At 47.5% G+C, this 23432-nt stretch overlaps 1 protein-coding gene across 3 annotated transcripts in view; it reads right to left on the reverse strand.

Annotated features, from left to right (window-relative positions):
* CDH11 (cadherin 11) overlaps window positions 1-16653 on the reverse strand; it is an 83427-nt gene extending 66774 nt beyond the window's left edge. For 2 of the 3 annotated variants that reach the window (XM_063167595.1, XM_063167593.1), the window contains exon 1: window positions 16415-16653. The gene's annotated coding sequence lies outside the window, so the exon portion shown is untranslated. Of the gene's footprint in view, window positions 1-3254; window positions 3811-16414 lie in introns of those variants that run through there. The other variant, XM_063167594.1, reaches the window with a different exon arrangement.
* Between the last annotated feature and the right edge of the window lie 6779 nt (window positions 16654-23432).

The following is a 23432-nucleotide window of genomic DNA, read 5'->3' on the forward strand; positions in this document are numbered from 1 at the left end:
TTATCTCTGAGAATAGGCTGGGCTAAGAGACACCCAAGACTGACTTGCCCTTTGTCTCTCTCTGTAAACCTTGGGAGATCCTTTCAGATTTTTCAACAGCTTTTAATGGACATGGAGAAATGGCAGGAAAATAAGTAAGCAAGTAAAAAGATGGAAAGTAGGCAAGAGAGGTCTTGCCACAGGAGCTGGAGAGAAGAGATGGCATTTTCAAAGACTGTGCAGTACATACAGCAACTTCTGTGAAAAGCTGGAGAAAAAAGTGACCAGTGTTAGGGCTTGAGAGTGTTGCAGCTTGATCACCTCAATAGGACCTCTTAGTGGTGAACCCAGTGCAAAATGAGCCTCCCCTCTCTTGGGATGTTCTTTCTCTCAAAGGCGAAGTGGCTTTACCTTTGTCCTTTGCACCTCTCTTAACCAACTGAGCAACCCTCTCTCCAGGCATTATTCTGGACACTGTGGTAGTGTGAACTCAGAGTCCTCCCATCCTTTTCCTGTCTGCAGTTGTTGCATCCACAGTGACACAACTCTGTTTAAAAGCCTTTTGGCAGACTTTGGGTGCCAACAGCCTTGTCAAAGTTTCACTCCAGTTTCAAGCAGAGATTGAAAGATTCATGATTCAAATGTCAGATTTGTGTCTGCTCCTCTCCTTACATAACTTGCAAACACAAGTCACCATGCATGTACGACACCCACAGCCCCTTTTCTTAGCTAAAATAATACAATGCACTTTGGGAGATTTAAACTCTTCACCTCAGATGAGGGATTTAAGGATGTGTTTAACAAAATGATCTGTATGAATGTTTCCTAAAAGAACTGAAACACCTGTCCATGTACTCTTACAAAGAGCATGGCTGTCAGTATCTAAAGATGTTCTGCATTTCTGTCAGGAGCTTTGCTTTGATCAAAGGTGGGTAAATCTTGTACTACCTGAATTTCTGTTCATGTTAGCACATAGAAGATATTGTTTATACTGTTGGATTGTGAGATAGCTGGATAAAATAGAAATAAATGTATATTCCTACATTTTAGTCTGACTATCCTCAGGCAGCAAAAGGGAGAATGAAACTGTTCCAAATCCAAAACTCACCAACTGAAGATCTAAATGAGAACTCTTATGCTCTGAGATGCTCCATGAAGGGCCTGGGTATCCAAACCAAAGGATGCATTGCATTCCTCATTTAGATAATATTTTTAGCTCCTACATTTTTTTCTCTGTGTACTAAAATATAATAATCTTCTATTAAAAAAATTAAATTGTGCTAAGAACTTCGTTTTCATAAAGAAAATGTTGGCCTTGGCAGACAACAGTGTATGATAGAGGTTTTCATTTGCAGCACCTCAATAGCTTTTTAGTCCCTAACTTAGACCTGAAATTTTCATAGGAAGGAGTCTGTGTAGGAGTTGCCATGAAATAAACATAAAGGCACCTTCCAATTCATCCTCTGAATATTCACCTTCACTCTACAGCAACAATGGCTTTATATCAGCTTTCTCCCTAAATCACAAAACACGGCCCAGTTTTCAAGGACTTCCCTCAGCCCTTCTCATCTTTCAGTATGATATTTTATCCACTTTTTAATTTTTATAGGGATACTTATCCCCACTAAATATTCCAAGGGATTCAAAGTCTTGTGTAATTGAATTACCAGGTTTATAGAAAATCATTTATAGGCAAAATTGCCAAGGTGGGTGTGGGGAAAGAAGGAACATTTCAGCAAGATGTGGCCCATTATGCAAATTTGTCACCACATGCCATACATAATGAATAAACCTTGTGCTCTTAACACTTTGATTATAGGCTATACAGACAATGCAAATTAAAATTCCTGCTGCTCCATAAACGAAATGAGAGGAAATTATGTAAATTCTAACACATTAGATTGATTTGGTTGAAACAAAACCTGATCCACTTGATGTTTTAGGGGAAGAGCCACAATTGCAATGATTGAGCAAGTGCAGTGTTAATGAAGTGTGTTATTGCTAATCAATTCCTCCTCCTCTGGTAGTGGCATGACCATGAGCTGTATCACCCACTGCCCACCAGCCCCTGAGCCCCGGGGCACACACTGGGGCTGCCAGAAACCCCTGCTGGCACCAGGAGTCACAGGAGCTCAGTGACTCACCCAGGAGGGTGAGTGTTTCACACAGGATCATGGAGTGCTTTGGGGGGAAAGGATGCTAAAAATCCCCCCTGCCACAAGCAGGGACTCCTTCCACAAGATCAGATTGCTCTGAACCCCATCCAACCTGGAAAACTTTTTGGCAATCCTGCCTGGCTGTCTTGGATGCTACTTCCCCTTGAGCAAAACAATCGCCTTTCTACGGCTGACTTCTCAGAAAATAAGGAATAGGATTTTCACCTGGTAACAAACTGACCATGTTTAGTTCATGGAAATTAAAATTAAGTCTTTCAGGCTAAAAGCTCCCTGTCCAAATTAAAGAAACAGAAAAATGGGACCCAAAGGTTTTAAAAGTTTCAAACAAAACATTCTTCCAATAACAGTTGCCTGTGTTTTGCTGTAGGAATTTGGAATGTCACTAGAATGGAGCTCAGTTGATTAAATCCTGTGATCTGCAGGGAACTGATATGCACAGAGCTGATAGAGCTGTTCTACAGTAAATCAATAGGTGAAGGTTGCACCTTTACACCAAGCCAGGAACATCTCTCCAAGCATCCTCTCACCATTTTACACAAAATTCTCTGTAGAGCTCCTCACCGGTGAGCTGCAGAATACTGCACTGCTATCTTAATTATTTACTGTGTTGAATAAAATAATTCAACAGTTTATTTTTCATACTTTGCATTTTGCAGCCCTTCCTCTAAAATATTCCCATCGCATTTTTAAAGAAAAAAAATTCATTTGCAAAAGGATCTGCATCATTAGAAATTTGTGGCTCTTATTGCACAGGTAAATGCGAGCAGGTGGAATGAGCCACTGTTTTATTTTCTATTTAGAGAACTTTTATACCATTCTCAGAAACATTTGTCACTGCACGTAGTGACTGCATTTGTTTCCTCTCTCTGCTGATTTGTCTCCCACTAATTTATTTTGGCTCCTGCTGAGCTATGAGGAGGCACAGAGACATCTCGCTGCCTTCAGCAGCAGCTTCACACACAGGACTGGTGCAGGTTGCGAATCAAACGCATCCAAAAGCGCATCCAAAACCGGGGCAGCACAGGCAAGGAGAGAGCCTTGATGCAGAAATGACGTAGCACACAAACACACAACACACACACCGAGGCTGGCACTTACCAGAGGAAATTCTAGCATTTTATGTTTGCTCCATGAACAAGGAAACAACAGGGGTCAGGCCCCAGCTGCGAAAGAAAACGCGGCAGAGCGAGAAAAGAGAATGTTAAAATGAAAAGAGAAGGGAAAGATACAAAGGAGTTCATCTCTCCCAGAAATAAAGCGACATTTAGTTGTGCGGGCGGAGGATCCATTCTGGGGGCAGCACACGGTTCTCTGCTCGGCCGGGGTTCAGAAATGCCGCTCCATTTCTGCCTCATCAATGGGGAGCGTTCTGGGGTTCAGAAATGCCGGTCCACTTGTGTCTCATGGACTGGGAGCGCTCTGGCGTTCAGAAATGCCGGTCCACTTGTGTCTCATGGACTGGGAGCGTTCTGGGGTTCAGAAATGCCGGTCCCTTTCTGCCTCGTGAATTGGGAGCGTTCTGGGGTTCAGAAATGCCGGTCCATTTCTGCCTCATCAGTCGGGGCGTTCTGGGGTTCAGAAATGCCGGCCCATCCCGGCCCCATCCATCGGGAGCGGCTCCGGGAGCCCCGGGCCAGCTCCGCTCCCTCACGGAGTTTATCCCGGCATTTATCCCGGCATTTATCCCGGCATTTATCCCGCTCTTGGCCGGCGTGCCGCGGGAGCCGGCCCCCCGCACGCGGCTGCCCGCGCTAATTACGATGTGCTAATTGGAATCTCAAAGCGTGACGCGGTCAGAGAGCCACTCAGAGCTCGGCACACAGAGACTGCAACCCAAACTGCGAAACATCGCCCAAAACTGAGGAACGGGGACAACAACTGCAGCCAAGGGGCTGGGCAGGGTGGGACTGAGCATTCCTGCGCGGGACAGATGCTTCCTTACATAAAACAGGCACAAAGAATCACAGCGGTAAATATCTCACCCCACAGGAATCATCTTAATTTCCAGCTCACAAAGACATTAGAAAACTGAGTCTCTCCACATTAGCTTTTACTTGAATTCTTTGACTTCCCACTGCTTTGTTTATAGGAACAGGCTCTCTTTGATGTCGGAACATTAGAAGGAGTGCAACAATAAATTTCCCATATTCTAATATCCAGCATCCCGAGCTTGTTCAAGGACCCCTTGATTCATGAAGGCAAATAATTCAATTACCTGGGCTTTGATCAAGGAGTCGCTGCGGTCCGTGTTTGATGTGGATGGAGGCTGTTTGCAGCTCCGCACGGATAACCGGCCCGCACGGGGTTTAACCCCTTTGGCGCCAGACTGCAGCAGTGCTCTGGCATTGCCAAGCGAGCCTCCCAGCATCGTTTGGGAATGCTGCTCCAGAAGGAGCACAGGAGGCATGGCAGGTCCAGGAGGATCCCTGTGCCAGACTGGATGGGATGCTCATCTTCTAAACAAGCTGAAATTATTTCCCAGTGAGTGAACCTGTGTTAAAAGCATTTTTGGGAGCTGCTCTTTGGATGGAATGGCGCTGAGACATAAAAATGCTGCTGAGGAGCAAAGGGGTTTGCCTTGGCTGTACAAGAGATTTCATCACGTTCATGCTTCCCAACAATTCCCCCCAAAAGAAATGGGAGTGGGCACAGACTCCTCTCGTCAGGTGAAAGAACACTCCTCAAACAGGAAAATCCAGTAGATCTAAGCCTTCCCTCTCCTCAAATACAGGCACCTGGATGAATTAATCTGTGCCATGACCAAGTCAAAGCCCTGGTGGTACTGCCTGCAGAAAAGCAGAAACTAGTCAATGCAGACACTGTGCTCTCAGCTGATTGCCATTCTGAATATGATTACTGAGAGAATTCCTCCACATAAATGAGGAGTTAGGCTCCCCTTCATTCATTCTAAGATTCTTTTGGGACATGAGGAGGTTACTAAAAGGACATAATTAGAAGGCATAATTAATATATAGAAATCTCTCACTCAGTTCCTACACAGCTCCAACAAAACAGCCATGGATACATCCCTAATTTTAGCAGCAGTTGCATGGATGATGGAAATGACCTCACCAGACTACTGAGATGTGACAAAAACAGTTCTGCAACAGGACTTTTCTGGTCTTTCACGGCAGAAAGGCATCTGTCCTTCACAGCACAGCTGGGGAAAGGATCCCTGTCATGCAGAGTGACATCTCAATTCACAGGGTACAGCCTGCAAAAAGCATAACGAGCACGCCTGCCTTTCCCTAGATAACAGGCAAATTATTCTGGGCCATGAGGATGTAGATGGAAATTCATGTATTTACTTTAGAATGCTTGACAAGTTCTTAAAAAGTTGGGATGTTTCTGATTTGTTGGAAGATAAAACTTGGGGCCTTCTGTAAAGCCCAGAGGGGAAATATGTATAATGAATTAGTAAGAATGAGAAAAGGAGTCAATGTACACACAATTTTATGCATTTTCCATAAAGCCAAAGGAGCTGCACATAGAACTAACATGAGAAATGGGAAACCTTCCTTTTTGAGCCAATACTCCTGGTAACACCAGTGAAAAGTGTTAAAGGAGGAGTTGCTGATCTCCAATTCAACACGCAATTAGCATTCATTAGCCCAGAGTAATAAAATGCCCAAGGCAATTATGGGTTAAATATAGTATGTTTTAAAGAACATGGAAACAGTTAAAACACAAGCTTTACTCTGGTTTATTTTGAATTATTTCATTTCTAGTAAAAATTGATGTGATTTCCAGATGGTAGATGCCTCTAGGCAAAAACATTCTCCTTCTCTCCTCCAGTAGGCAAAATGACTAAATTCCAATGGCAAAGTCTTTTGTAGACATGATTAATTTAAGTTACATTATTTTCTTTATAAAGTATCAATGGCCTTCTGTAAATTTAGGGCAGAAAAAAGTAAATAGAAATTAAAAGTCCTGAGTTTTGGTAGCTCTCCTATAATGTACCTCTTCCAAGAAATGACTTGCTGGTTACTCATTTCTGAAGGGAAACACCTTAAAGGCTGAGCTGTTCCCCAGACTGTTTGTGGGGACAGTTACAAGCAGGATTTCACAGCTCTGTGATCAAAATACAGAATTGCACCCAGTCCCTCAGTGATGGGGGACACTGCACAGTCTGGTAGGAGCCCTCAGGATGCCTGGGAGACAGAAATGCACATTCCCTGACTTGCAGCTCATCCCGAAAAAGCCAAGGTCAGGACCACGAGCAACGGCAAATCTTGGTAAATCTTGGTAGATCTGAGAGCTGGCACTTCCTCTGCAGAGCTGGTTATTTCAGCCCAACTAATTTCAACTTGATTGGATAATTAAACATGTATTAGTGCAATTTCATCCATTTGATGGCGCATTGAGTGCAATCCTAACACATTCCAAAACCTGGCTGAGCCCTGGGATGCACAGCTCCATCTAAACTCTAACACAAACTCAGTGTAACCACCAAAACTCCCTGAAATGCCACATCAAAGGTGCTGCTCAGTAATCCCAGTGTCACTGAATAACCCATGGACTCCAGCAGCACTCCAGGTTCACCAGTCTGAGTTTAGCCAGGAGGTGCAGACATCAGATAAACAGCTTAAACTTGCCCACTCATAAAAATATTGTAAAAAGGCTGCTAACCACAATAACAAAGTTCTGAGCATGTATTAACCAAGGTGGATATTCCCAGTGCCTTCCAAAAGTACAAATCCACACTGAAGGGCACAATAAGGTGGAACTCAATGTCAAGTCCATGCCATGAGGAAAAAATCAGCAATTTTACTTTTGACTTTCGATTTTCCTCATGTGTTTTGACTGCTCCTTTAAAGCCCAAGCCAGCAGCCACTTGGTAATTTGTGGTGCTCCAGAGTGACAGCACATCACTGCAGCCGGAGTGAATCCTTGTGCCACCTTTTCCAAGGAGTTCATCGTGTCCTAGTTCCATGTGACAGCTGCATATTGCGCTTCTGAGTGAGGCAGCAGGGCTGGTTCCCACTCCTCTCTCAGGAGAGTGCTCAGGTATTTCTCAGATCACACTCTTGCCTCATTTCAATGTGGGGTTTTCTTTGTCATGAAGTAAATAATTATTGAAGTCATTAAATGCACCAAGACTTAATTTTAGCTGCTCCCAGCACTTTGATATCTACTGACACAAATACACAGACAAATGAGCTTTTGCTGTTGGATCCAAAAAAGTGAAATAATGTCAGCAGAAGGTCACTGGACATCACTCCAAGCTCGTAGTGAGGAGTGTGATTGCCCTGCAGGCTGGATGTGGAAACCTTGCTCAATTCAGGGAGTAGGAAGAGCCAGAGGAGAAGGCAAATGTTGGATAAGCCTGACCCAAGGAAGCTTCAAAGAATGTCTCCACCTTTTGAACACAAATGGAGCTGGCTGAGTCAAGGAGAAATATGAAAATTAAAAAAGAAAGGTCAGAAGAGGCTGCTGTACCTGCTAAAGGTGAGGTTACAGCAGGGCAAAGTTTGCATTGCAAAGTGGGAAAGTCTGGGGGTGAAGTGTTCACTGAATATTAGATTTGGAGCTGCACAGGGAGAGCAGAACCTGACAAACTGAGGGGCAAGGAATCTCAGGCACACCCCGTGAGGTGAGTGACCTCCAGCTGAAGGTGCTGAACCTGAGAGAGCCCAGGCCAAGGCCGGGAGCGCAGGCAGGACTCTGAGGGCACGGAGACACCAGCCCAGCCGCTGAGTGTGGCTCCCTGTGAGCCAGGCTGTGCAGGGCCCCATCAGCTGCCAATGCTCCAAAGCAGCTTTCCTTGTCCCAGCAGGGGACTGGGACCTGCAGCACCGGGCTGGGGAGCGCTGAGCAAGGCAGCAGCTGAAACCAGTGTCACACGCAGGGCTGTAGCCAAAGCACCACAGAAACCAGAGATCTCCAAGAGGATTTGTAACTCAGTACTTGAAACATGAACATAATGAATTTATGAGTATAATTTTTTCATATAAATATTACAAAATTCCTAATTTTAAGGACAGAAAAAGCAATTATGACCTACAGGCTGTCTGACCTACAGCCACTTGTATTGCTACCTAATCAGCCCTTTTGTATGTAAATGACAAATTGTTTGCATGCAAATGCCACTGCCTGCTCTGTTTTCTTCTTGCTTTAGAAAGAGAAATGCTATGGAAATTGCCACCGTGCTAAAAAGAATTGAAATGCATACTAATCAGCTATATTCTCCCAGCTATACCAGCTATAATTGGAACAGTAACAAATAAAAAGGCAACAATCAGCACTGGACAAAATTTTCTATTTGAATCAGAGCCCCAAGTAAAATTATTCAGCTGCTTTTCAAAATTTTGGAACCTCTTCCGTCTGGAGAAATTGGGTTTGAAACTGTGAATGAACAGTGACTTTTCACTAATGTGAAATATTGAAGATGTCTGGAATTTCAATTGCAAGAAAAATATCCTGAAAGGGAATAGGAAGGAGCCATTATCATAAAAAAAGTCTGTTCTCTGTGTGCGCTGGGTAAATGTTGGAGTGATTCTCAGTTCCACCAAGCTGCTGATCCCTGTGGCTCATGCAATATGGAATGGGAGGGTTGGATCAGTGCTCTGGCTGTGCTGAATTAACCTGGCACCATTCAGCTGCTTCAGTATTGCTCCTTCCTGGAAAACAGCTCACAACCATTCCTGCCTGAACAGGAAGTGTCCTGAAAGCAAGAAATGCACTAAACCCTTGTCTTGAAAGATCTACCATGAGCTGAGTGATGCTGGGGAATCCTTAACTGCACCAGTGTGTGGTCACTGCTCTGAGGAGGGTGAGATTGAATCCAACACTTCAACTGCTTTCTATTCTAATGAGACATTTCTTAATTTCTAAATGCCATTCAAAGTCCTGTATTTGCCTCAGGACACTCTTTATCAAATAAACTGTGTCAAAAAATTAGGGATAAACTTTTTGAATGGCATTTTCCTTTAGCAATATGAAGGTTGCAATTTTTACCTGTTGCTTCCATCAAAGTTTTCCAGCCACCTCTATAAATGGTTCAAATACCAGCCAACTTTGCCCACAGTCTATTTCTTTGGTTTGCCTACCAAACCAAACAAACCACCAAAAACAAAACCCAAAAAACCTTAGTTGATAAAAGATGAAAGGAGTAACAGAGTTATTCATTCAGCAGCCAAGATCAGTGAGATAATTACTTTAAATCAAGAAGGGGCAGACCATTTAAATTTATTACTTAATGCTGACACATGCATGTATTAATAAAACAGTTAGCATTAATGGAAATAGGGTTTAGTCTCCTGATTCCAATAGAGCCATCATTTCTGCTTTCCACCGAACTAATGACTTAGCCTTGGCAGAATGATATGCATGCATGTATTTAACTATTTAACTTAACCACTGAGACCAATTAATGTGTTTCTGAAGTTTGATTTTATTTAAAAGTATATATCAGCAACCTCACTGGGATCAAAATTATGTTGAACTAGAGTTTATATGGCAGCAGTTTAACCTTAAGCATGACTCTCTCCCTTGGAATATCCCTTGTAAAAGGAGGAGCACTAAAATGTGGGGCAGAAGAAGGAGCCCTTCAATGGGATTTGGCTTCCAGGCTAGCACAGACTGTGGTTAGGGGCTCACGGGGGAGGGAGCAGGCTGTGAGAGGGCACAGCTCTGATTTACTGCTCCCCTGGATCCAGGGACAAGCCTGACCCAGCCAGGCTGAGCCGAGCTGAGCTTGCTCACAGGGCACCAAAACCTGCACCAGTGCACCATACAAAGGCAGGGGAGTTAAACACGCAGTGCTCTGCAGCTCACAAACACAAAAACTCTGCTTTCAAGGGGTTTGGAATAAAATTCCTCCTGCTCATCCCTTCAGTGTTTCCCAGCATGGGCTGGTGTCCTCACAGCATCACCCAGGGCTCACTGCAACAGTGTCAGGCTGCACCAACACCACTGAATCAAACCCTAATTGCAATTACTGTCTGAGACACCATTTCCTACAGCTGACATTCACATATCAAAGTCCTGTCCATTCTGTCTGCATTATCATGCTCCGTGATCCACAATTTCTGTTGGTGTATCTATAATATGGCTACAGTCTACCTGTTGATGAACAATTAAACATCATTATAATAATGAATTGTATTTGGAAACCTCTTGCTGCACTGTTCACCAATCACTCTGGAAAACTGGCTCCTTTTTTACATTCGGTTACTTGGTCCTTTTCTTTTAATCCATTTACATTGATTTCTACTACTCCAGCTCTGCCTGCCATTGCATTCCAATTAAGAATTCTGATGAACTCTTGCTGATTCAGAAGGGAGAGGGCTCTCACTCACTGCCAAACCTCGGAGGGAAAAAAGCAACCAGCCACACACACAAAACCTCCTTAGAATTCGCTTAAGCCAGCACTTCAAAACCGAGGGGCCAAATTATGGCTGGTGGAGCCAGCAGAGCTGGGCAGGACGGGGACGCCTGGGAGGCACCGAGCCGGGGGGACGGAGCCCCGGTGCCTCTGGCAGGCACAGGAGCCCGAATGCCACCGTGCCCCGGATGCCACCGTGCCCCGAGTGTCACCATGCCGCGAGTGACATCGTGCCCCGAATGCCACCGTGCCCCGGATGCCACCGTGCCCCGAGTGTCACTGTGCCCCAAGTGACACCATGCCCCGAATGCCACCGTGCCCCGGATGCCACCGTGCCCCGAGTGTCACCATGCCGCGAGTGACATCGTGCCCCGAATGCCACCGTGCCCCAAGTGTCACCGTGCCCCGAGTGTCACTGTGCCCCAAGTGACACCATGCCCCGAATGTCACCGTGCCCCGAGTGTCACCATGCCCCGAGTGACACCATGCCCCAAATGCCACTGTGCCCCAAGTGTCACCGTGCCCAGTGTCACTGTGCCCCAATTGTCACGGTGCCCCAATTGTCATGGTGCCCTGAGTGTCACCGTACCTCGAGTGCCACCGTGCCCTGAATGAAACTGTGCCCCGAGTGTCACCATGCCCCAATTGTCACCATGCCCTGAGTGTTACCGTGCCCAGAGTGTCACCATGCCCCGAATGCCACCATGCCCTGAGTGTCACCGTGCCCTGAGTGTCACCGTGCCTGGGCACTGCTCAGTGGCACGGCCAAGCTCCACATGCCCGTCTGAATTCCTGCTGTCCCTGTCCCTGCTGCTGTCCCTGTCCCTGCCATGCAGGATGTTCCCGGGGGCCTCGAGCAGCGCTGGCAGCTGGAGTTTCCGTGCCAGCCTGAGCCCAGGGAGCAGCTGAAGGGCTGTTCCCGGCCCTGCGGCACAGAGGATGGGCACTGACAGGACTCCTGCCAGGAAATGTGCCCTCCTGTGCAGGAGCCACTGATGCTCTCACCAAGGGTTGTTTCTTCAAGATAATTCTTAATTAACAGTCTCTCTCAGGCCACGGACAGAAAGCTGTACAGCTGTCATGGCACTGCCTGGCTTTGGTGTAGGCAAGAACCTGGATTAGGTGCATTAATGAACTTCTCTGGCTGCACCTAGTGGATGTTCTGCAATTTTGTAGAGTTCTGTACTGTTATTTGTGGTACATCCTTCTTCCATAAAGCAATGTGGTTGGTCTGAGTCAAATCAAAGGTCCAGTTTGTAGGAACACCCCAAAGGGAATGTTTAGAAGAACATCAGAAGAAGGCAGCCGGAATAAGCCTCTTTCCATGCCTGCAACCATTCCAAATCTATATGAGCATATATGTCCGTGCTGGTTAGCATCCAGAATGGATGGGTTTTGGAGCAGCCTGGGACAGTGGAAGGTGTCCCTGCCTATGGCAGGGGGTAGAAGGAAATGAGCTTTAATGTCCCTTCCAACCCAAACCATTCTGTGATTCTGTGGGTAGTAACATCTTTTGTATTCCAGGGTGCTGCAGGATATATGGAAGTGATTTGGACCAATTTGCTTTTCTCAGTCCTTCAGCTGTAAGCTCCACTGACCTGGATGTGAACTGATAAAACTAGTCTAATTTGGTTTAATATGTCTTTTTTTTATAATTTTTTTTCCCTCCTATCAAGGATTTCTTTATAAGATCTCTCAAACCCGATACCATCTCTGAAAGAAATACATCTTGTTTTGCTGTATCATTGTTTTCCAACTTTGAACTCTTGGCATGGTACGAACCGACCCTGCCTTTGAAAAGGGACGAGAGATGGAGCAGAAACCCTCCCGAGAGGGGCCCAGCCTCCAGCTGTGGAGTCAGCCTGTCTGCAGACGGGCCGCACCTCCAGCATCCCAAACCGCCCCCGCCAGAGCCGGGACGGGGCCGCGCAGGCCGGGGCTGAGGCGGTCAGCGGCTGGAGAGCTGCGAAACCCCGGGAGCGCGGGCGGGATCCCGCGGGGCGCTCCCGGTGCGCGAACAGCCGGGAACAGAACCGGGAACGGCTCCGGGCACACGCGGAGGGTCCGGCCCCGCATCCCGCGGGATATTCCCGGCGCGGCAACAGAACCGGGAACAGCACCGGGCACACGCGGAGGGTCCATCCCGGTGCGAGAACAGAACCAGAACAGAACCGGGAACAGAAACGGAACAGAACCGGGAACACACGGAGGGTCTATCGCGGTGCGGGAACAGAACCGGGCACACGGAGGGTCCATCCCGGTTGGGGAACAGAACTGGGCACAGCACCGGGAACAGAACGGGGCACACGCGGAGGGTCCATCCCTGTGCGGGCACAGAACCGGAACAGCACCGGGAACAGCACCGGGCACACGGAGGGTCCATCCTGATGGGGGAACAGAACTGGGCACAGCACCGGGCACACGCGGAGGGTCCATCCCGGTGCGGGCACAGCGCCGGGCACACACGGAGGGTCCATCCCGGTGCGGGCACAGCACCGGGCACACACGGAGGGTCCATCCCGGTGCGGGCACAGCGCCGGGCACACACGGAGGGTCCATGGCGGTGCGGGCACAGCGCCGGGCACACACGGAGGGTCCATCCCGGTGCGGGCACAGCTCCGGGCACACACGGAGGGTCCATCCCGGTGCGGGCACAGCGCCGGGCACACACGGAGGGTCCATCCCGGTGCGGGCACAGCGCCGGGCACACACGGAGGGTCCATCCCGGCGCGGGCACAGCGCCGGGCACACACAGAGGGTCCATGGCGGCGCGGGCACAGCGCCGGGCACAGCACCGGGCACACACGGAGGGTCCATGGCGGCGCGGGCACAGCGCCGGGCACAGCGCCGGCTCCATGGCGGCGCACAGCGGCTCGGGAGGCGCAGCAGCGCCCCCTGGCGCCCGCCCGCCGCAGCGCCCTCCCCGGCGGGGATCGCTCCCGCCCGCCGCGCGGCGCGAGCCCTCGGCGCCAAACCCCGCACACAGCCGCCGCTGCGTTCGCCCCTCATAGACTGTAAAAGGGTTCACTCCGTGTCCAGCGTGAATCCAAGCAGAGGGGTACAGCGCTCCTCGACCGGTAAGAGATAACGCATCTGATGTACACAGATACAGACGGCATAAAATGACCATAAAGTCCTCTTAGTTCACCCAGACAAAGCCCCCGACCCAATCTCCATTTAAATCAATGGCCACCATGTCATTTCTGTCCCCAAGCCTTGGATTGGCCTCTACAAAGAAACAATGAAAGCTGAAGTGCTATTAAAAACAATGAAATTGTTATGGCATAGGAAACTGTACAGAGATTTTAGCTTAAAATGCTGGTAGAAAAACTCAGACGCACGCACAAAGTCCAGGAAGTATGTTGCTAAACTGTTTCAAATTAATTGATTCCAGATGAGACCTCCGCTTCTCGCACACTGAAGATATTTTGCTAAAGATCCAGCTCACAAAATGGCTTCAAAATTCAGTTAGGGGGTCCACCAAAAAGAAGATATGCCAATTTTAGGTGTGAGATTATTTGAAATTTCTATGATGTCTGAGCTACAAATAGCTTCTATTGTGGAATTCTCATCACTCAAAGATTTGTTTGTCAAGTTATGCTGTTATGCTAGAGCAGTTGCAGAAAATAAGAATGCTAGTCTCAGTCTACTGTAAGTCTGAACTTCACATATGTTTCTTACACTAAATTAAATATGTCAGATGTTGTCAGAATAGCATATTAATTGAAGCTGAAATCACATTATACACTTTAAATCATTTTATCAGATAAATCACAGAAATCACTCCAATCTTCACAGTTTCCCCATATTTTTATGCAGAAGAAAAATTAATTTAGCTGCCCTATCTCTCAATCAACCATTTCTATACATATTTTCCTCTGAAACTGCTGCTGATAAATTGCAATGACTTATCCCCTGGCATGCCCTATTGTAGCAGCATTTCTGGTAATGAAGTAATCTAGTTCCTACTGATTTCTTTGGACAGGCAACACAATTGTAGTAAAGTTAAAGCTGATGTGGAGAAACCTACAAATAGCATTGTCTGTCCATGCTCATTCTCTGATGTGCAAAGCTGAGGTGAAAAAAAAAAAATCCTATTTCAGGGCCTAAGAACAAGAGCGTGCCAAAGAAAGATGTCCTTTAGGTAAAATTTTCCTAAAGGATTTCCAATTCTTTTACTGAATACCTTGTTCTTAGTCCTGTAACTTTATTTTGTTCTTCTGCAAGAGGCAGGAGAACTGCTTTGGAACTGCAGCCAGGAACTTGTGTTTTCTAGAGCACAGACTTTTCTAGACTCAGAAACGTGCTCCAAGAACGCCTGGTGTGTTGAGCACGAAGCTCAGACCTGCCGCTCCCCATTTCCCCTGCTCTCCCTGCCACAGGAGCCGTGCAGGGAGATCGCAAACATCTGCAGATCCCCTGCTATGGGCTCACACATCCCTGCCGATACAGCCAGCCCAAGGACCGAGCACGAGCATCGATTTGTGTTCCAAACCTCCCGGACACACCGGGCTGAGGCTCAAGTCACGTTAATTACTGCAGGACTTCTACACTGAAAGGCAATTTATTCATTGTGATTCCTTAGCCAGCGTGGAAAAGGAGAACAAAGTATTTACCTGGAGAATCACACAGACTTTGGAAGCAGCGAGGCAGACGGCAGAGCGAGGGGGGAAGGAGACGGACATGCAGCAGCGCCTGAATGCGTGCTTCCCTGCCCCTGAGCCCGCACTGCCGCTCTCGTTCAACAGTTCCATTAGTAAATAATTCAAAACATTGAATTTCTTAATAGAGAGGCACGGAGTCTGTGAAAACCTTATCGTAGCACCGTCACAAATCAACAGGAAGAAAGTCTTTCCTAGAGACTTGCTAGTAATTGGAACGTGAAAAAGAAGTGAGCGTTCTCCTCATAAAGGGCCAATTTCTGAATTAGTGACCTCATTTGCTAAAGAGGTTCCTTTGTCACAGATATCTGGGTAGGTAAATACTGTGTTACACAGCCACTCTGTCCTTTGTAGCAGCGGTACAAAGAAGCTCTCCCAGCATATACTGGTTCTCTCCTCACCAAATGAATATTTAAAAAGTAGACAATAAAGGGAGACTTCTATAGGAGGTGAAGGCACTTGTATCATGATGTCAGACTGCTATATGTGCTCCCGAAGGGCTGCACAGGAAGCACTTTTATTCTGAACTTAATGGTATTTATGGGGACCCGCAGCCTGATCTATTTTACCTTCCTTGGGGATGTGCTTATGCATGCATCACCCAGGAGTCTAATGCTTTTTGGACTAGCCTGTGTTAGAGACAGATACCATTTTGGTACCTTGTGAATAGTAATGCATTTGAAAGCGAGCAAAATAATTAATTAAATAAATAAAGGGACTGGGGGGGTGGGGGGGAGGAGAGAAAGGGGATAAATCAAAGTCTTTGCCTTTTTCATTCTGGCTAGAATATCCTTCATTTTATGCACTCCTAATTCCTGCATATCCATTTCGTGCCTGGGAGCTACGGCGCAAGTAAAAAATTTTCAGTTCGGAGCTTTCGGCATCTGCTTCCCCGGAGGAACATTTTAAAACATCCAAACGCTCGCCATCCCCCTCCCCGCCCCCGAGCAAGAACTGAAGGCAGGGAAAAAAAAAAAAAAAAAATAAAGCAGCGTCTGCCAGAGCGTTTTCCTTCTCCCTCCGGAGAGCCGAGCGCGCCCCGGGGCCCCGCGGCCGCCGCAGCGCCCGCACCGCGCCCGGCCCCGCTCGCCTCGAACCTGCCCGGCGCCGCCAACTTCGGGGGGCCCGGAGCATCCCCCGTTCCGTTCCGTTCCGTTCCTTCCCGCGCTGCCCACACGCTCAGCCCCGCCGCTTCCCTGTCCTCCCCGGCGCCGTGCCCTCCCCGGCGGGGCTGCCCCGCTCCCGCTGTGCCCCCGGCGCTCCCCGCTCACCTGCGGGGCTGGCCGCGTCCCTCGGCCGCCTGCGGAGCGGGGACACCCGGCAAGTCCCATTCACAAGTGGCCGCGGAGCGGGCTCGGCAGCATCTTCAGCCTATTACACTCCAGCGGCAGCGGCTGCTGAATGAGGCTCCGAGCTAGCGGCAGGAATTAGAAAGAGGGAGGGAGGGGAAAGGGGAGAGGGAGGGAGAGGGAGCAAGGGGAGTGAAGCAAGATTAGAGGAAGGGAAAAGCTGGAGACTGTTGCTTCGTCTCGATTTTCCTGTCCCTTCCCCCAGCCCCGGGGGAGCGCAGCCCCCGGCCCTGCCCTCCCTCAGGCCCCGCTCCGCTGCTGCTCCGGGGCCTGGCGGGGGCTGCAGGCCCGAGCAGCGGGGCAGGGGCCCGGGGCAGTCCGTCCTTGCCCCCGGGGCTGTGCCCTCCCCACGGGTCGCTCCGCACCCTCTCGGTCACGCAGGCACCCACGGGCAGGGCTGCGGGGCCCGGGGACCCCCGCCCATGCCGCGGCTGCTGCCCGGGCCCGCTGTCCCCTCGCTGTCGCCTCTCTGCAGGGCGAGCTTGCCCAGGGCACCCCCCGAGAGCTCCGTGTGGGGACACCGACACGGGGCTCGGCTGGGCAGCGACAGCGCCAGCATTTTATACTCAATCCAGTCATGTTTCCTGTCAGGAGAAGACATTTGTCCAGGAATAAAAAAAGAGGAAAAAAAAAAAAAAAAAAAAAAAAAAAAAAAGTTCTTCAAGCATTTCTGCATGTGGAAAAATCTTGGTCTCTCACAGCCAGAGGCTGAGGCCAGGCCTGGATCTGGAGGGGGGGCCCTTTCCTTCCCAACCAGGCCTGCCCCATGGCTGCCCCTCTCCCACTGCCTGTTCCCCTCACCTGCAGTGATTCCCAGGTGTGGCTGAGCTCGCAGGGAGCAGCACCCCGAGCCCGGGCACCCATCCCCGCCCAGAGGCGGCTCACAGCCCTCCCCTCACACCCACACAGGCACAGGTGAGCCTGCAAACCCCCTCTGCTCCACCAGCATCCAGCGTGCCCCACCCGTGCCAGCCTGTGAGCACAGCCGGTGCCATCCGTGTGGCTGTGGAGCAGGGAAGGATGCAACACGTGGCTGCTCCAGGATAAGAGCTGCATTCACTGCTGGAATAAACCTGGTACCTCTCTGTGAAGACATCCTGCCCATCCTCAGGCAGCCCATCCCTGTGCTCGTTCCCCAAGGCAGCACTGGTTCTGCTCTGGGACAGCACTGCCCGCCCATGGAGAACAAGGCTTTTATATTCTGTGGCTAATTAGCTCTGCCAATAACTCCAGGCAAAAGGAGGGGAAAAAAATTGGCACAAAAGCTGCCACTGTACAAACAAAGAATCTGGAAGGAGGAAAGCTGATAAACAATGCATCCTTAGGAGGCTGAGGGATACTGAACGTAGCACAGTGGAACACTAAGTCATAAAATTGTTTAGGTTGGAAAAGCCCTGCAAGATCATCAAGTCCAACTGCTCTCCCAGCACTGCCAAATCTGCCACTAAACCCTGTCCCCAAGTGCCACATCTGCAAAGTTTTGAGTCTTGAGTCACCATTTCCCTGGACAAACCTTTCAGTGAAGACATTTTCTCTAATAGCCAATCTAAACCTCCCTTGGTGCAGCCTGAGGCCATTTTCCCTTGTCCTGTTCCTTGTTACTCGGGAGGCCACGACGTCCTGTCAGGGAATTGTGGAGAGCTCTAAGGAGAGGGAGCCTCCTTTTCTCCAGGCCCATGGCAGCCTGGGGCAAACAGCAGGAGCCTTCTGGCTGCAGAGCAGGGATTGGAGAATTAAGGACACAAAGTGCTTCAGAGCGTGGTTGAGAGCTGCCATTTGAGCTGAGAAGGGCCCAGGGACAGGTCTGGGTGTGCATGAGTGGGGAGGATGGAGCTGGAGCACAGACACAGCCCCAGGGCCATGCCTGGGGACCTGGGTGGCTGAAGGGGGTGAGGAACAAGGGCCCTGCTTGGGACAGCCCTGCAGACACAGAAACACCCCAGGGACTGAGCTGAAAGCATGAGGTAACAGCACAGCAGAGTGATAAGTGCTGAAGGTCTAAGGGCTTTATTTTTGTAGGAATAGGGCTATGGGACTAAGATAACACGTTCTAACACTGGGTTTTGAGAGAGAATTCAAGGAGCAATAAAGGCCATCAAGAAATGAAAGATGCAAAGGATTGTTTGAGAACGTCTTTAGGGAGATGTGGATGAGGAAGGACGGTGGTGCACATTAATTTGACAACAGTTTTGTCAAGAAATTGGTTTTGGACAAAAAATACAAGTATGTCCCAAAATTGATTTTATAGACCCACTCCAAACATGTTGCCTTCAATGGACACCAGTCAATCTCCTGGTGATGGTAAAAGAATTACCATTTGGTATTGTCATGGGTACATGGCAGCACAAGTGAGCTCTGCCATAATTGACACCAAGCTGAGACCTGAGAGCTGCCAGAGGAGCTTTTCCCTTTTCCCCTTCTCTTGCTGATTCCAGCACATGGCAGAGGGGATGACTTCTGTAATTCCCTTTTTTAAACTGCTGAGATCAGATTTTTTTGAATATAAAGGAAATGTGAAAGCAATTTCAATCTAATTAAGCATATACAATAGGTACCCATAATATTCTCTAGTCAAAGAGCATATTGATCTATAATGAAAGGTTTCATTAATTCCATTCAAGGACGCACGTTAACAAATGAGTGCAGTAACATCTGATCTGGAGAGAGCCTTGTGTCTTCCCTTCCTTCTGCATTGAAATCTCAGCATAAACTAATCACATTCTGCTATTATTTTTCTCATTTGTTCATCTTCCCGTAGGATCTATGGATGGATGGTCCTTATCTGCAAACAAAATTGAAGGAAAACTCCTGCTGGAATCTGTATTTGTATCTCTGGCTAAGTCCCAAGGCTGATTACCTGAATAACCACTGTGGAATTAATTTCACCTACCTTAAACCATTTAAAAATTGAATCTCTAACAGGCTGTGTGTAGAAAAAGTCCAGTCAATGTCAATAGACAGTCCCTCGGGCTGGGACAGGCCTTTAGCTGGATAAGCCTCTCTGTATCCCAAAGACAACCTCCTCACTAAAACCCTACCTACAGCCATCTATCTGCCAGCTGGAGGGGAAGAGGCAGGACCTGTTTTCTCTGTTGGACACAAAAAAAAGAAGTGCTCAAACCCAAGTCAGCCCATGATGCTGATAAATGGCGACATTTGGAATATTTCCTTCAGCCACTGCAGCTCCCATTGCAGCAGCTCCAAAGCGCCATGCCATCTTTCCAGAAGAGCATTGCCCAGGGAATGACAGCAGGGCACACATGGGCAGGGAGGAAGGGCAGCCTGCAGTGGCTGCAGAGCTGCCCTGTGGATTCCTGCCAGTGTCTCTGAGCTCACAGCCTGCCCAGGCCACACCTTGATATTCCCAGCACGCACGGACACAGGGAAAAGTGGATTTGCCACTGCCCATTTCTGCCTTTGGTGACTCCCCACCTTCACAGCCCTGGGCTGGTGGTCCCTCTACAAATGGCACATTGAACCAAGCTAAACTCAGTGTCACATTCACTGCTGGAAAGTTTCTCTAAATACACTTGTCAGCTCTCTTCACAAAATGTTAGATGCACCCCCAAAAACCAGGCTGAGATCTCCTGCTGCCAAGGAAGGCATGGGGAGCAGCAGGGGAGCACACTGAGCCCTGCAGTTAGCATTTCCAGCTGCTTGAAACCTGGAGTCAGAATAAAATCAGTGTCAGACATAAATAAAGGAAGTTTATACATATTTTAAACAGTATTTGTTTTTGCATATCCATATATTTAGGTTAAGAACATCTGTGATAACAAATCTGTGAAACTGAAAAAATAAAAGGTTTCTTTTCTACTGTGGGTTTACAGAATCTGAAGTTTTTTAAAAATTATGCTTATTGCTGGGTAAATTAACCCATTTTTTGTTTGAAGATAAGCTGGCTGCTTTGTTTTCTAAGCATCTAAAGGGATACATGCACTTCTGCTTATTGAATTATTGTTCAAGGAAACTGTAAGTTTATAAATAAGGGTAAGAAAGCTGCAAGTTTGAGTTGGACATTTGCATTGGGGTGCATGGAAAAGCTTGAACTGTGAACTTCAGGAACTGAACTGCAAAAAGCCTTTAGCAACTCAAAAGAATTTATCAGTACCCCATTTACGCAGCAGCTTGAGCGCATTTACACAGGGAATAGGAAAGGAGAAACTTCTTTCCATCTCTTTGACCCTGTTTTCTGCAGCCCCCCCAGTCCTGTTTGGCTTTGCCAACACACGCTCTTCTCTCAGCTCCCTCTAACAGACCTGCAATTTCCTTCACTTTTCTTCTCACCTGGAAAATATTAGAGATTTAAGAGGCACATGAGTAGCATATTGCTATCTGCAGGAGCTGGGAGCACAGGAAGGAACGGGAAAAGCAGAGGTCTATAGGAAAGGATATTCCACAAAACCAGAACAAAGTTCTTTGTTCAAAATGTCCTTCAATTTCAGTGTCATTTTGCTAATGAATCAAAGCACAATTTAAATCCTATGTGGAAACATGAAAGGTGGCCAGGATTGAAGGAGAGAAAAAACCTTGTTCTTAATAATGCCAAAAAAAGGGAAAACTAATTAAAGTCACAAGCCAGCCCAGTGAGAAGACAAGTGTGTAAAAAGAGTATAAGTAACAAAAGTGTTTTCCTTGTGGCAAGGAAGCAAGGCTTTTACACCATAAATAATAAACAGCTCAAAGCAGCTGCTACCTAGAGCCATTTCTTCCAATAACAAATGTCTTCCTTGTTTACTTGAAAAAGGTTAAAACAAAGGCAAAACAATTGAGGTTAAAACAAATATACACAAAACAACTGATACAGAATCTCCACAAAGTTAGCAATGCAAACATTTTCTGTGGGTTAGACTTGAAGCACTGAAACCTGAAGGGAAAAGGAAATTTTGAAGTGGGAAGAGGATCACAGTAAAACCAAACTGAGCTATGGAAATAGTACAATCATAGACAGAGGATTTGGGGGTGGTTTTAAATTTCAGATGTGCACATGGAGCATTTTGCAAGGCCGCAGGCTACACCGATAAGGCGTCAGCTGGAAACACCTATCCCAAGTGGAACAGCTCTTCATGGAGATGAAAATCCCTCCTGTCAGCCAAACCCAGGCATCCAGGCTCAGGCCACAGAACCAGCACCTTCCTGCCCACGGAAGACAACAGAATGCAGTCCAGTTTCATTTAGGCTGCAGTGACAACAGTTGATTTTTCTCCAGTGTTCAGAGACCTTATAAAGCTGGGTGTGTTTGCGTTAAGGCTTTAGTGGGAGAGCTCCCTTCATGGCTTTGTTTTATAAAATCTGAGGATGTTTGGCAATGCATGGACACTGAAACATTGCTGTCACTGAGCTTTGAGATCATCTTACCCTCATACAGTCCTCTGAATCTTTTGACCCTATTTTATTTAGTTTTATGAGGTGGTAAGTAACTGTTGTGAATGCAGCAGCACTCTGGCCATCATCCCATTTCCTCAGCTCTGCTGGGAGGCAGTGAAGGCCAGGCAGGACTGGACTGGTCAGATTTTTTGTCCTGAGGAGCTCTCAAGCCTGGGAGGTTTCCAGAAGCACAGGGACACTTTTAGTTGCCTTGAGTTACACACTTGGCCCACGCAGGGATCAAGCCCCAGCTGGGTGATTTTGACCACACTGAAGTAGATTATCACAGAAAACATTATTTGTAAGGGCAGTAATTCAAAAATGCTGTATACTAAAGGGTCTGCTGACCAGTGTAGATTCACAACTGTGAACTATTTATAGCTTCAACCCAGTATCCAAAAATTACAGCACAAAGAATCCAAGGGGAAAAAAGGCTTGCATGGATGAGTCAGACTGACCTCATAAACTTTTTAACCTATAAATGTCATCTGCTAATAAGTTCTTTAGAAACACAAATACTAAAATTAAATTTCTCATTTAGAGAAGGCATTATTTAGTTAGGAACTTGAGGCTCATTTATTTCTGACGCTGTGCATTAAAAGAAAGAAATGCATTTTTTAATGTGTATGAACACACAGTAAGGGACAGGCTGGGAATGAGAGGCTGGGGAGAAGCCATGAGAAGGGACTTGGGGGTCCTGGTGGATGGCCAGGCGGATCTGAGTCAGCAATGGAGGGACAAATGATCCTTGTGCGTCCCTTCCAACCCAGGAGATTCCAAAATTCCATGGTTCTGTGATTCCAGCCATGTGTAAGGCACTGTCTGCACAGGCTGCCAAGCAGGATAACACCTCTGAATATATTCCACTAATGTAGTCAACTGATAGCTTATTAATTTATCTTGTTAGGAAACAAGTTAAAAAAAAATCACTGCATCTTCCTAGAGAGCATGCACAGCTTGCACACACATCTGACAGTAAGACATAGCACAGCTAAATAGCTGCTAATAATCATGTCTTTTCATTCCAGGTCTGAATGTCAGTTTTTTGGTGCAGGATGTGCTGTACAATTAATGATTGACTATTTCTTCCAAAATCTAAGAAAAAATAGATCATCTTCACAGTGGTTTTTTTTTTTTGTCCATTTTCCTGTTTTGTTTGGAGAAATCACGTTTGATTTGTTAGCATGTACTTCTGCTGGGAATATTCTTTCTGTGTGTATTGGGCACACCAGGCATCAGTTTGTGAACAGCCCTGGCTGTGCTCAGGAAGATTTAAAGGAGAGTGCTGTCCCTGTAATCTCCCTGCTCAGCCCCCTGTGCTGAGGGACACCAGGCAGTCATGCTTATCCAGCACAAAGATCTTCCTTCATTGAATGCCCACAGCTTGAGATAGTCAATCTCGCCCAGCGAGGCATCGAGTATTTCAGATTGTTCCTGGAGATTTCTGCCCATGTCCCCCCACTATTCCAGGCACCCGGAGCTGGGAGCTACTTATCTCTCCACACAAGGCTGTAATCAAAGGCATTTTCACGTCTGTGTGTGAATAGCCATGATCCAAGAGACCAACCACTCT

This window comes from Melospiza melodia, chromosome 13 (genome assembly GCF_035770615.1).
Source record: "Melospiza melodia melodia isolate bMelMel2 chromosome 13, bMelMel2.pri, whole genome shotgun sequence".
NCBI lineage: Eukaryota > Metazoa > Chordata > Aves > Passeriformes > Passerellidae > Melospiza > Melospiza melodia.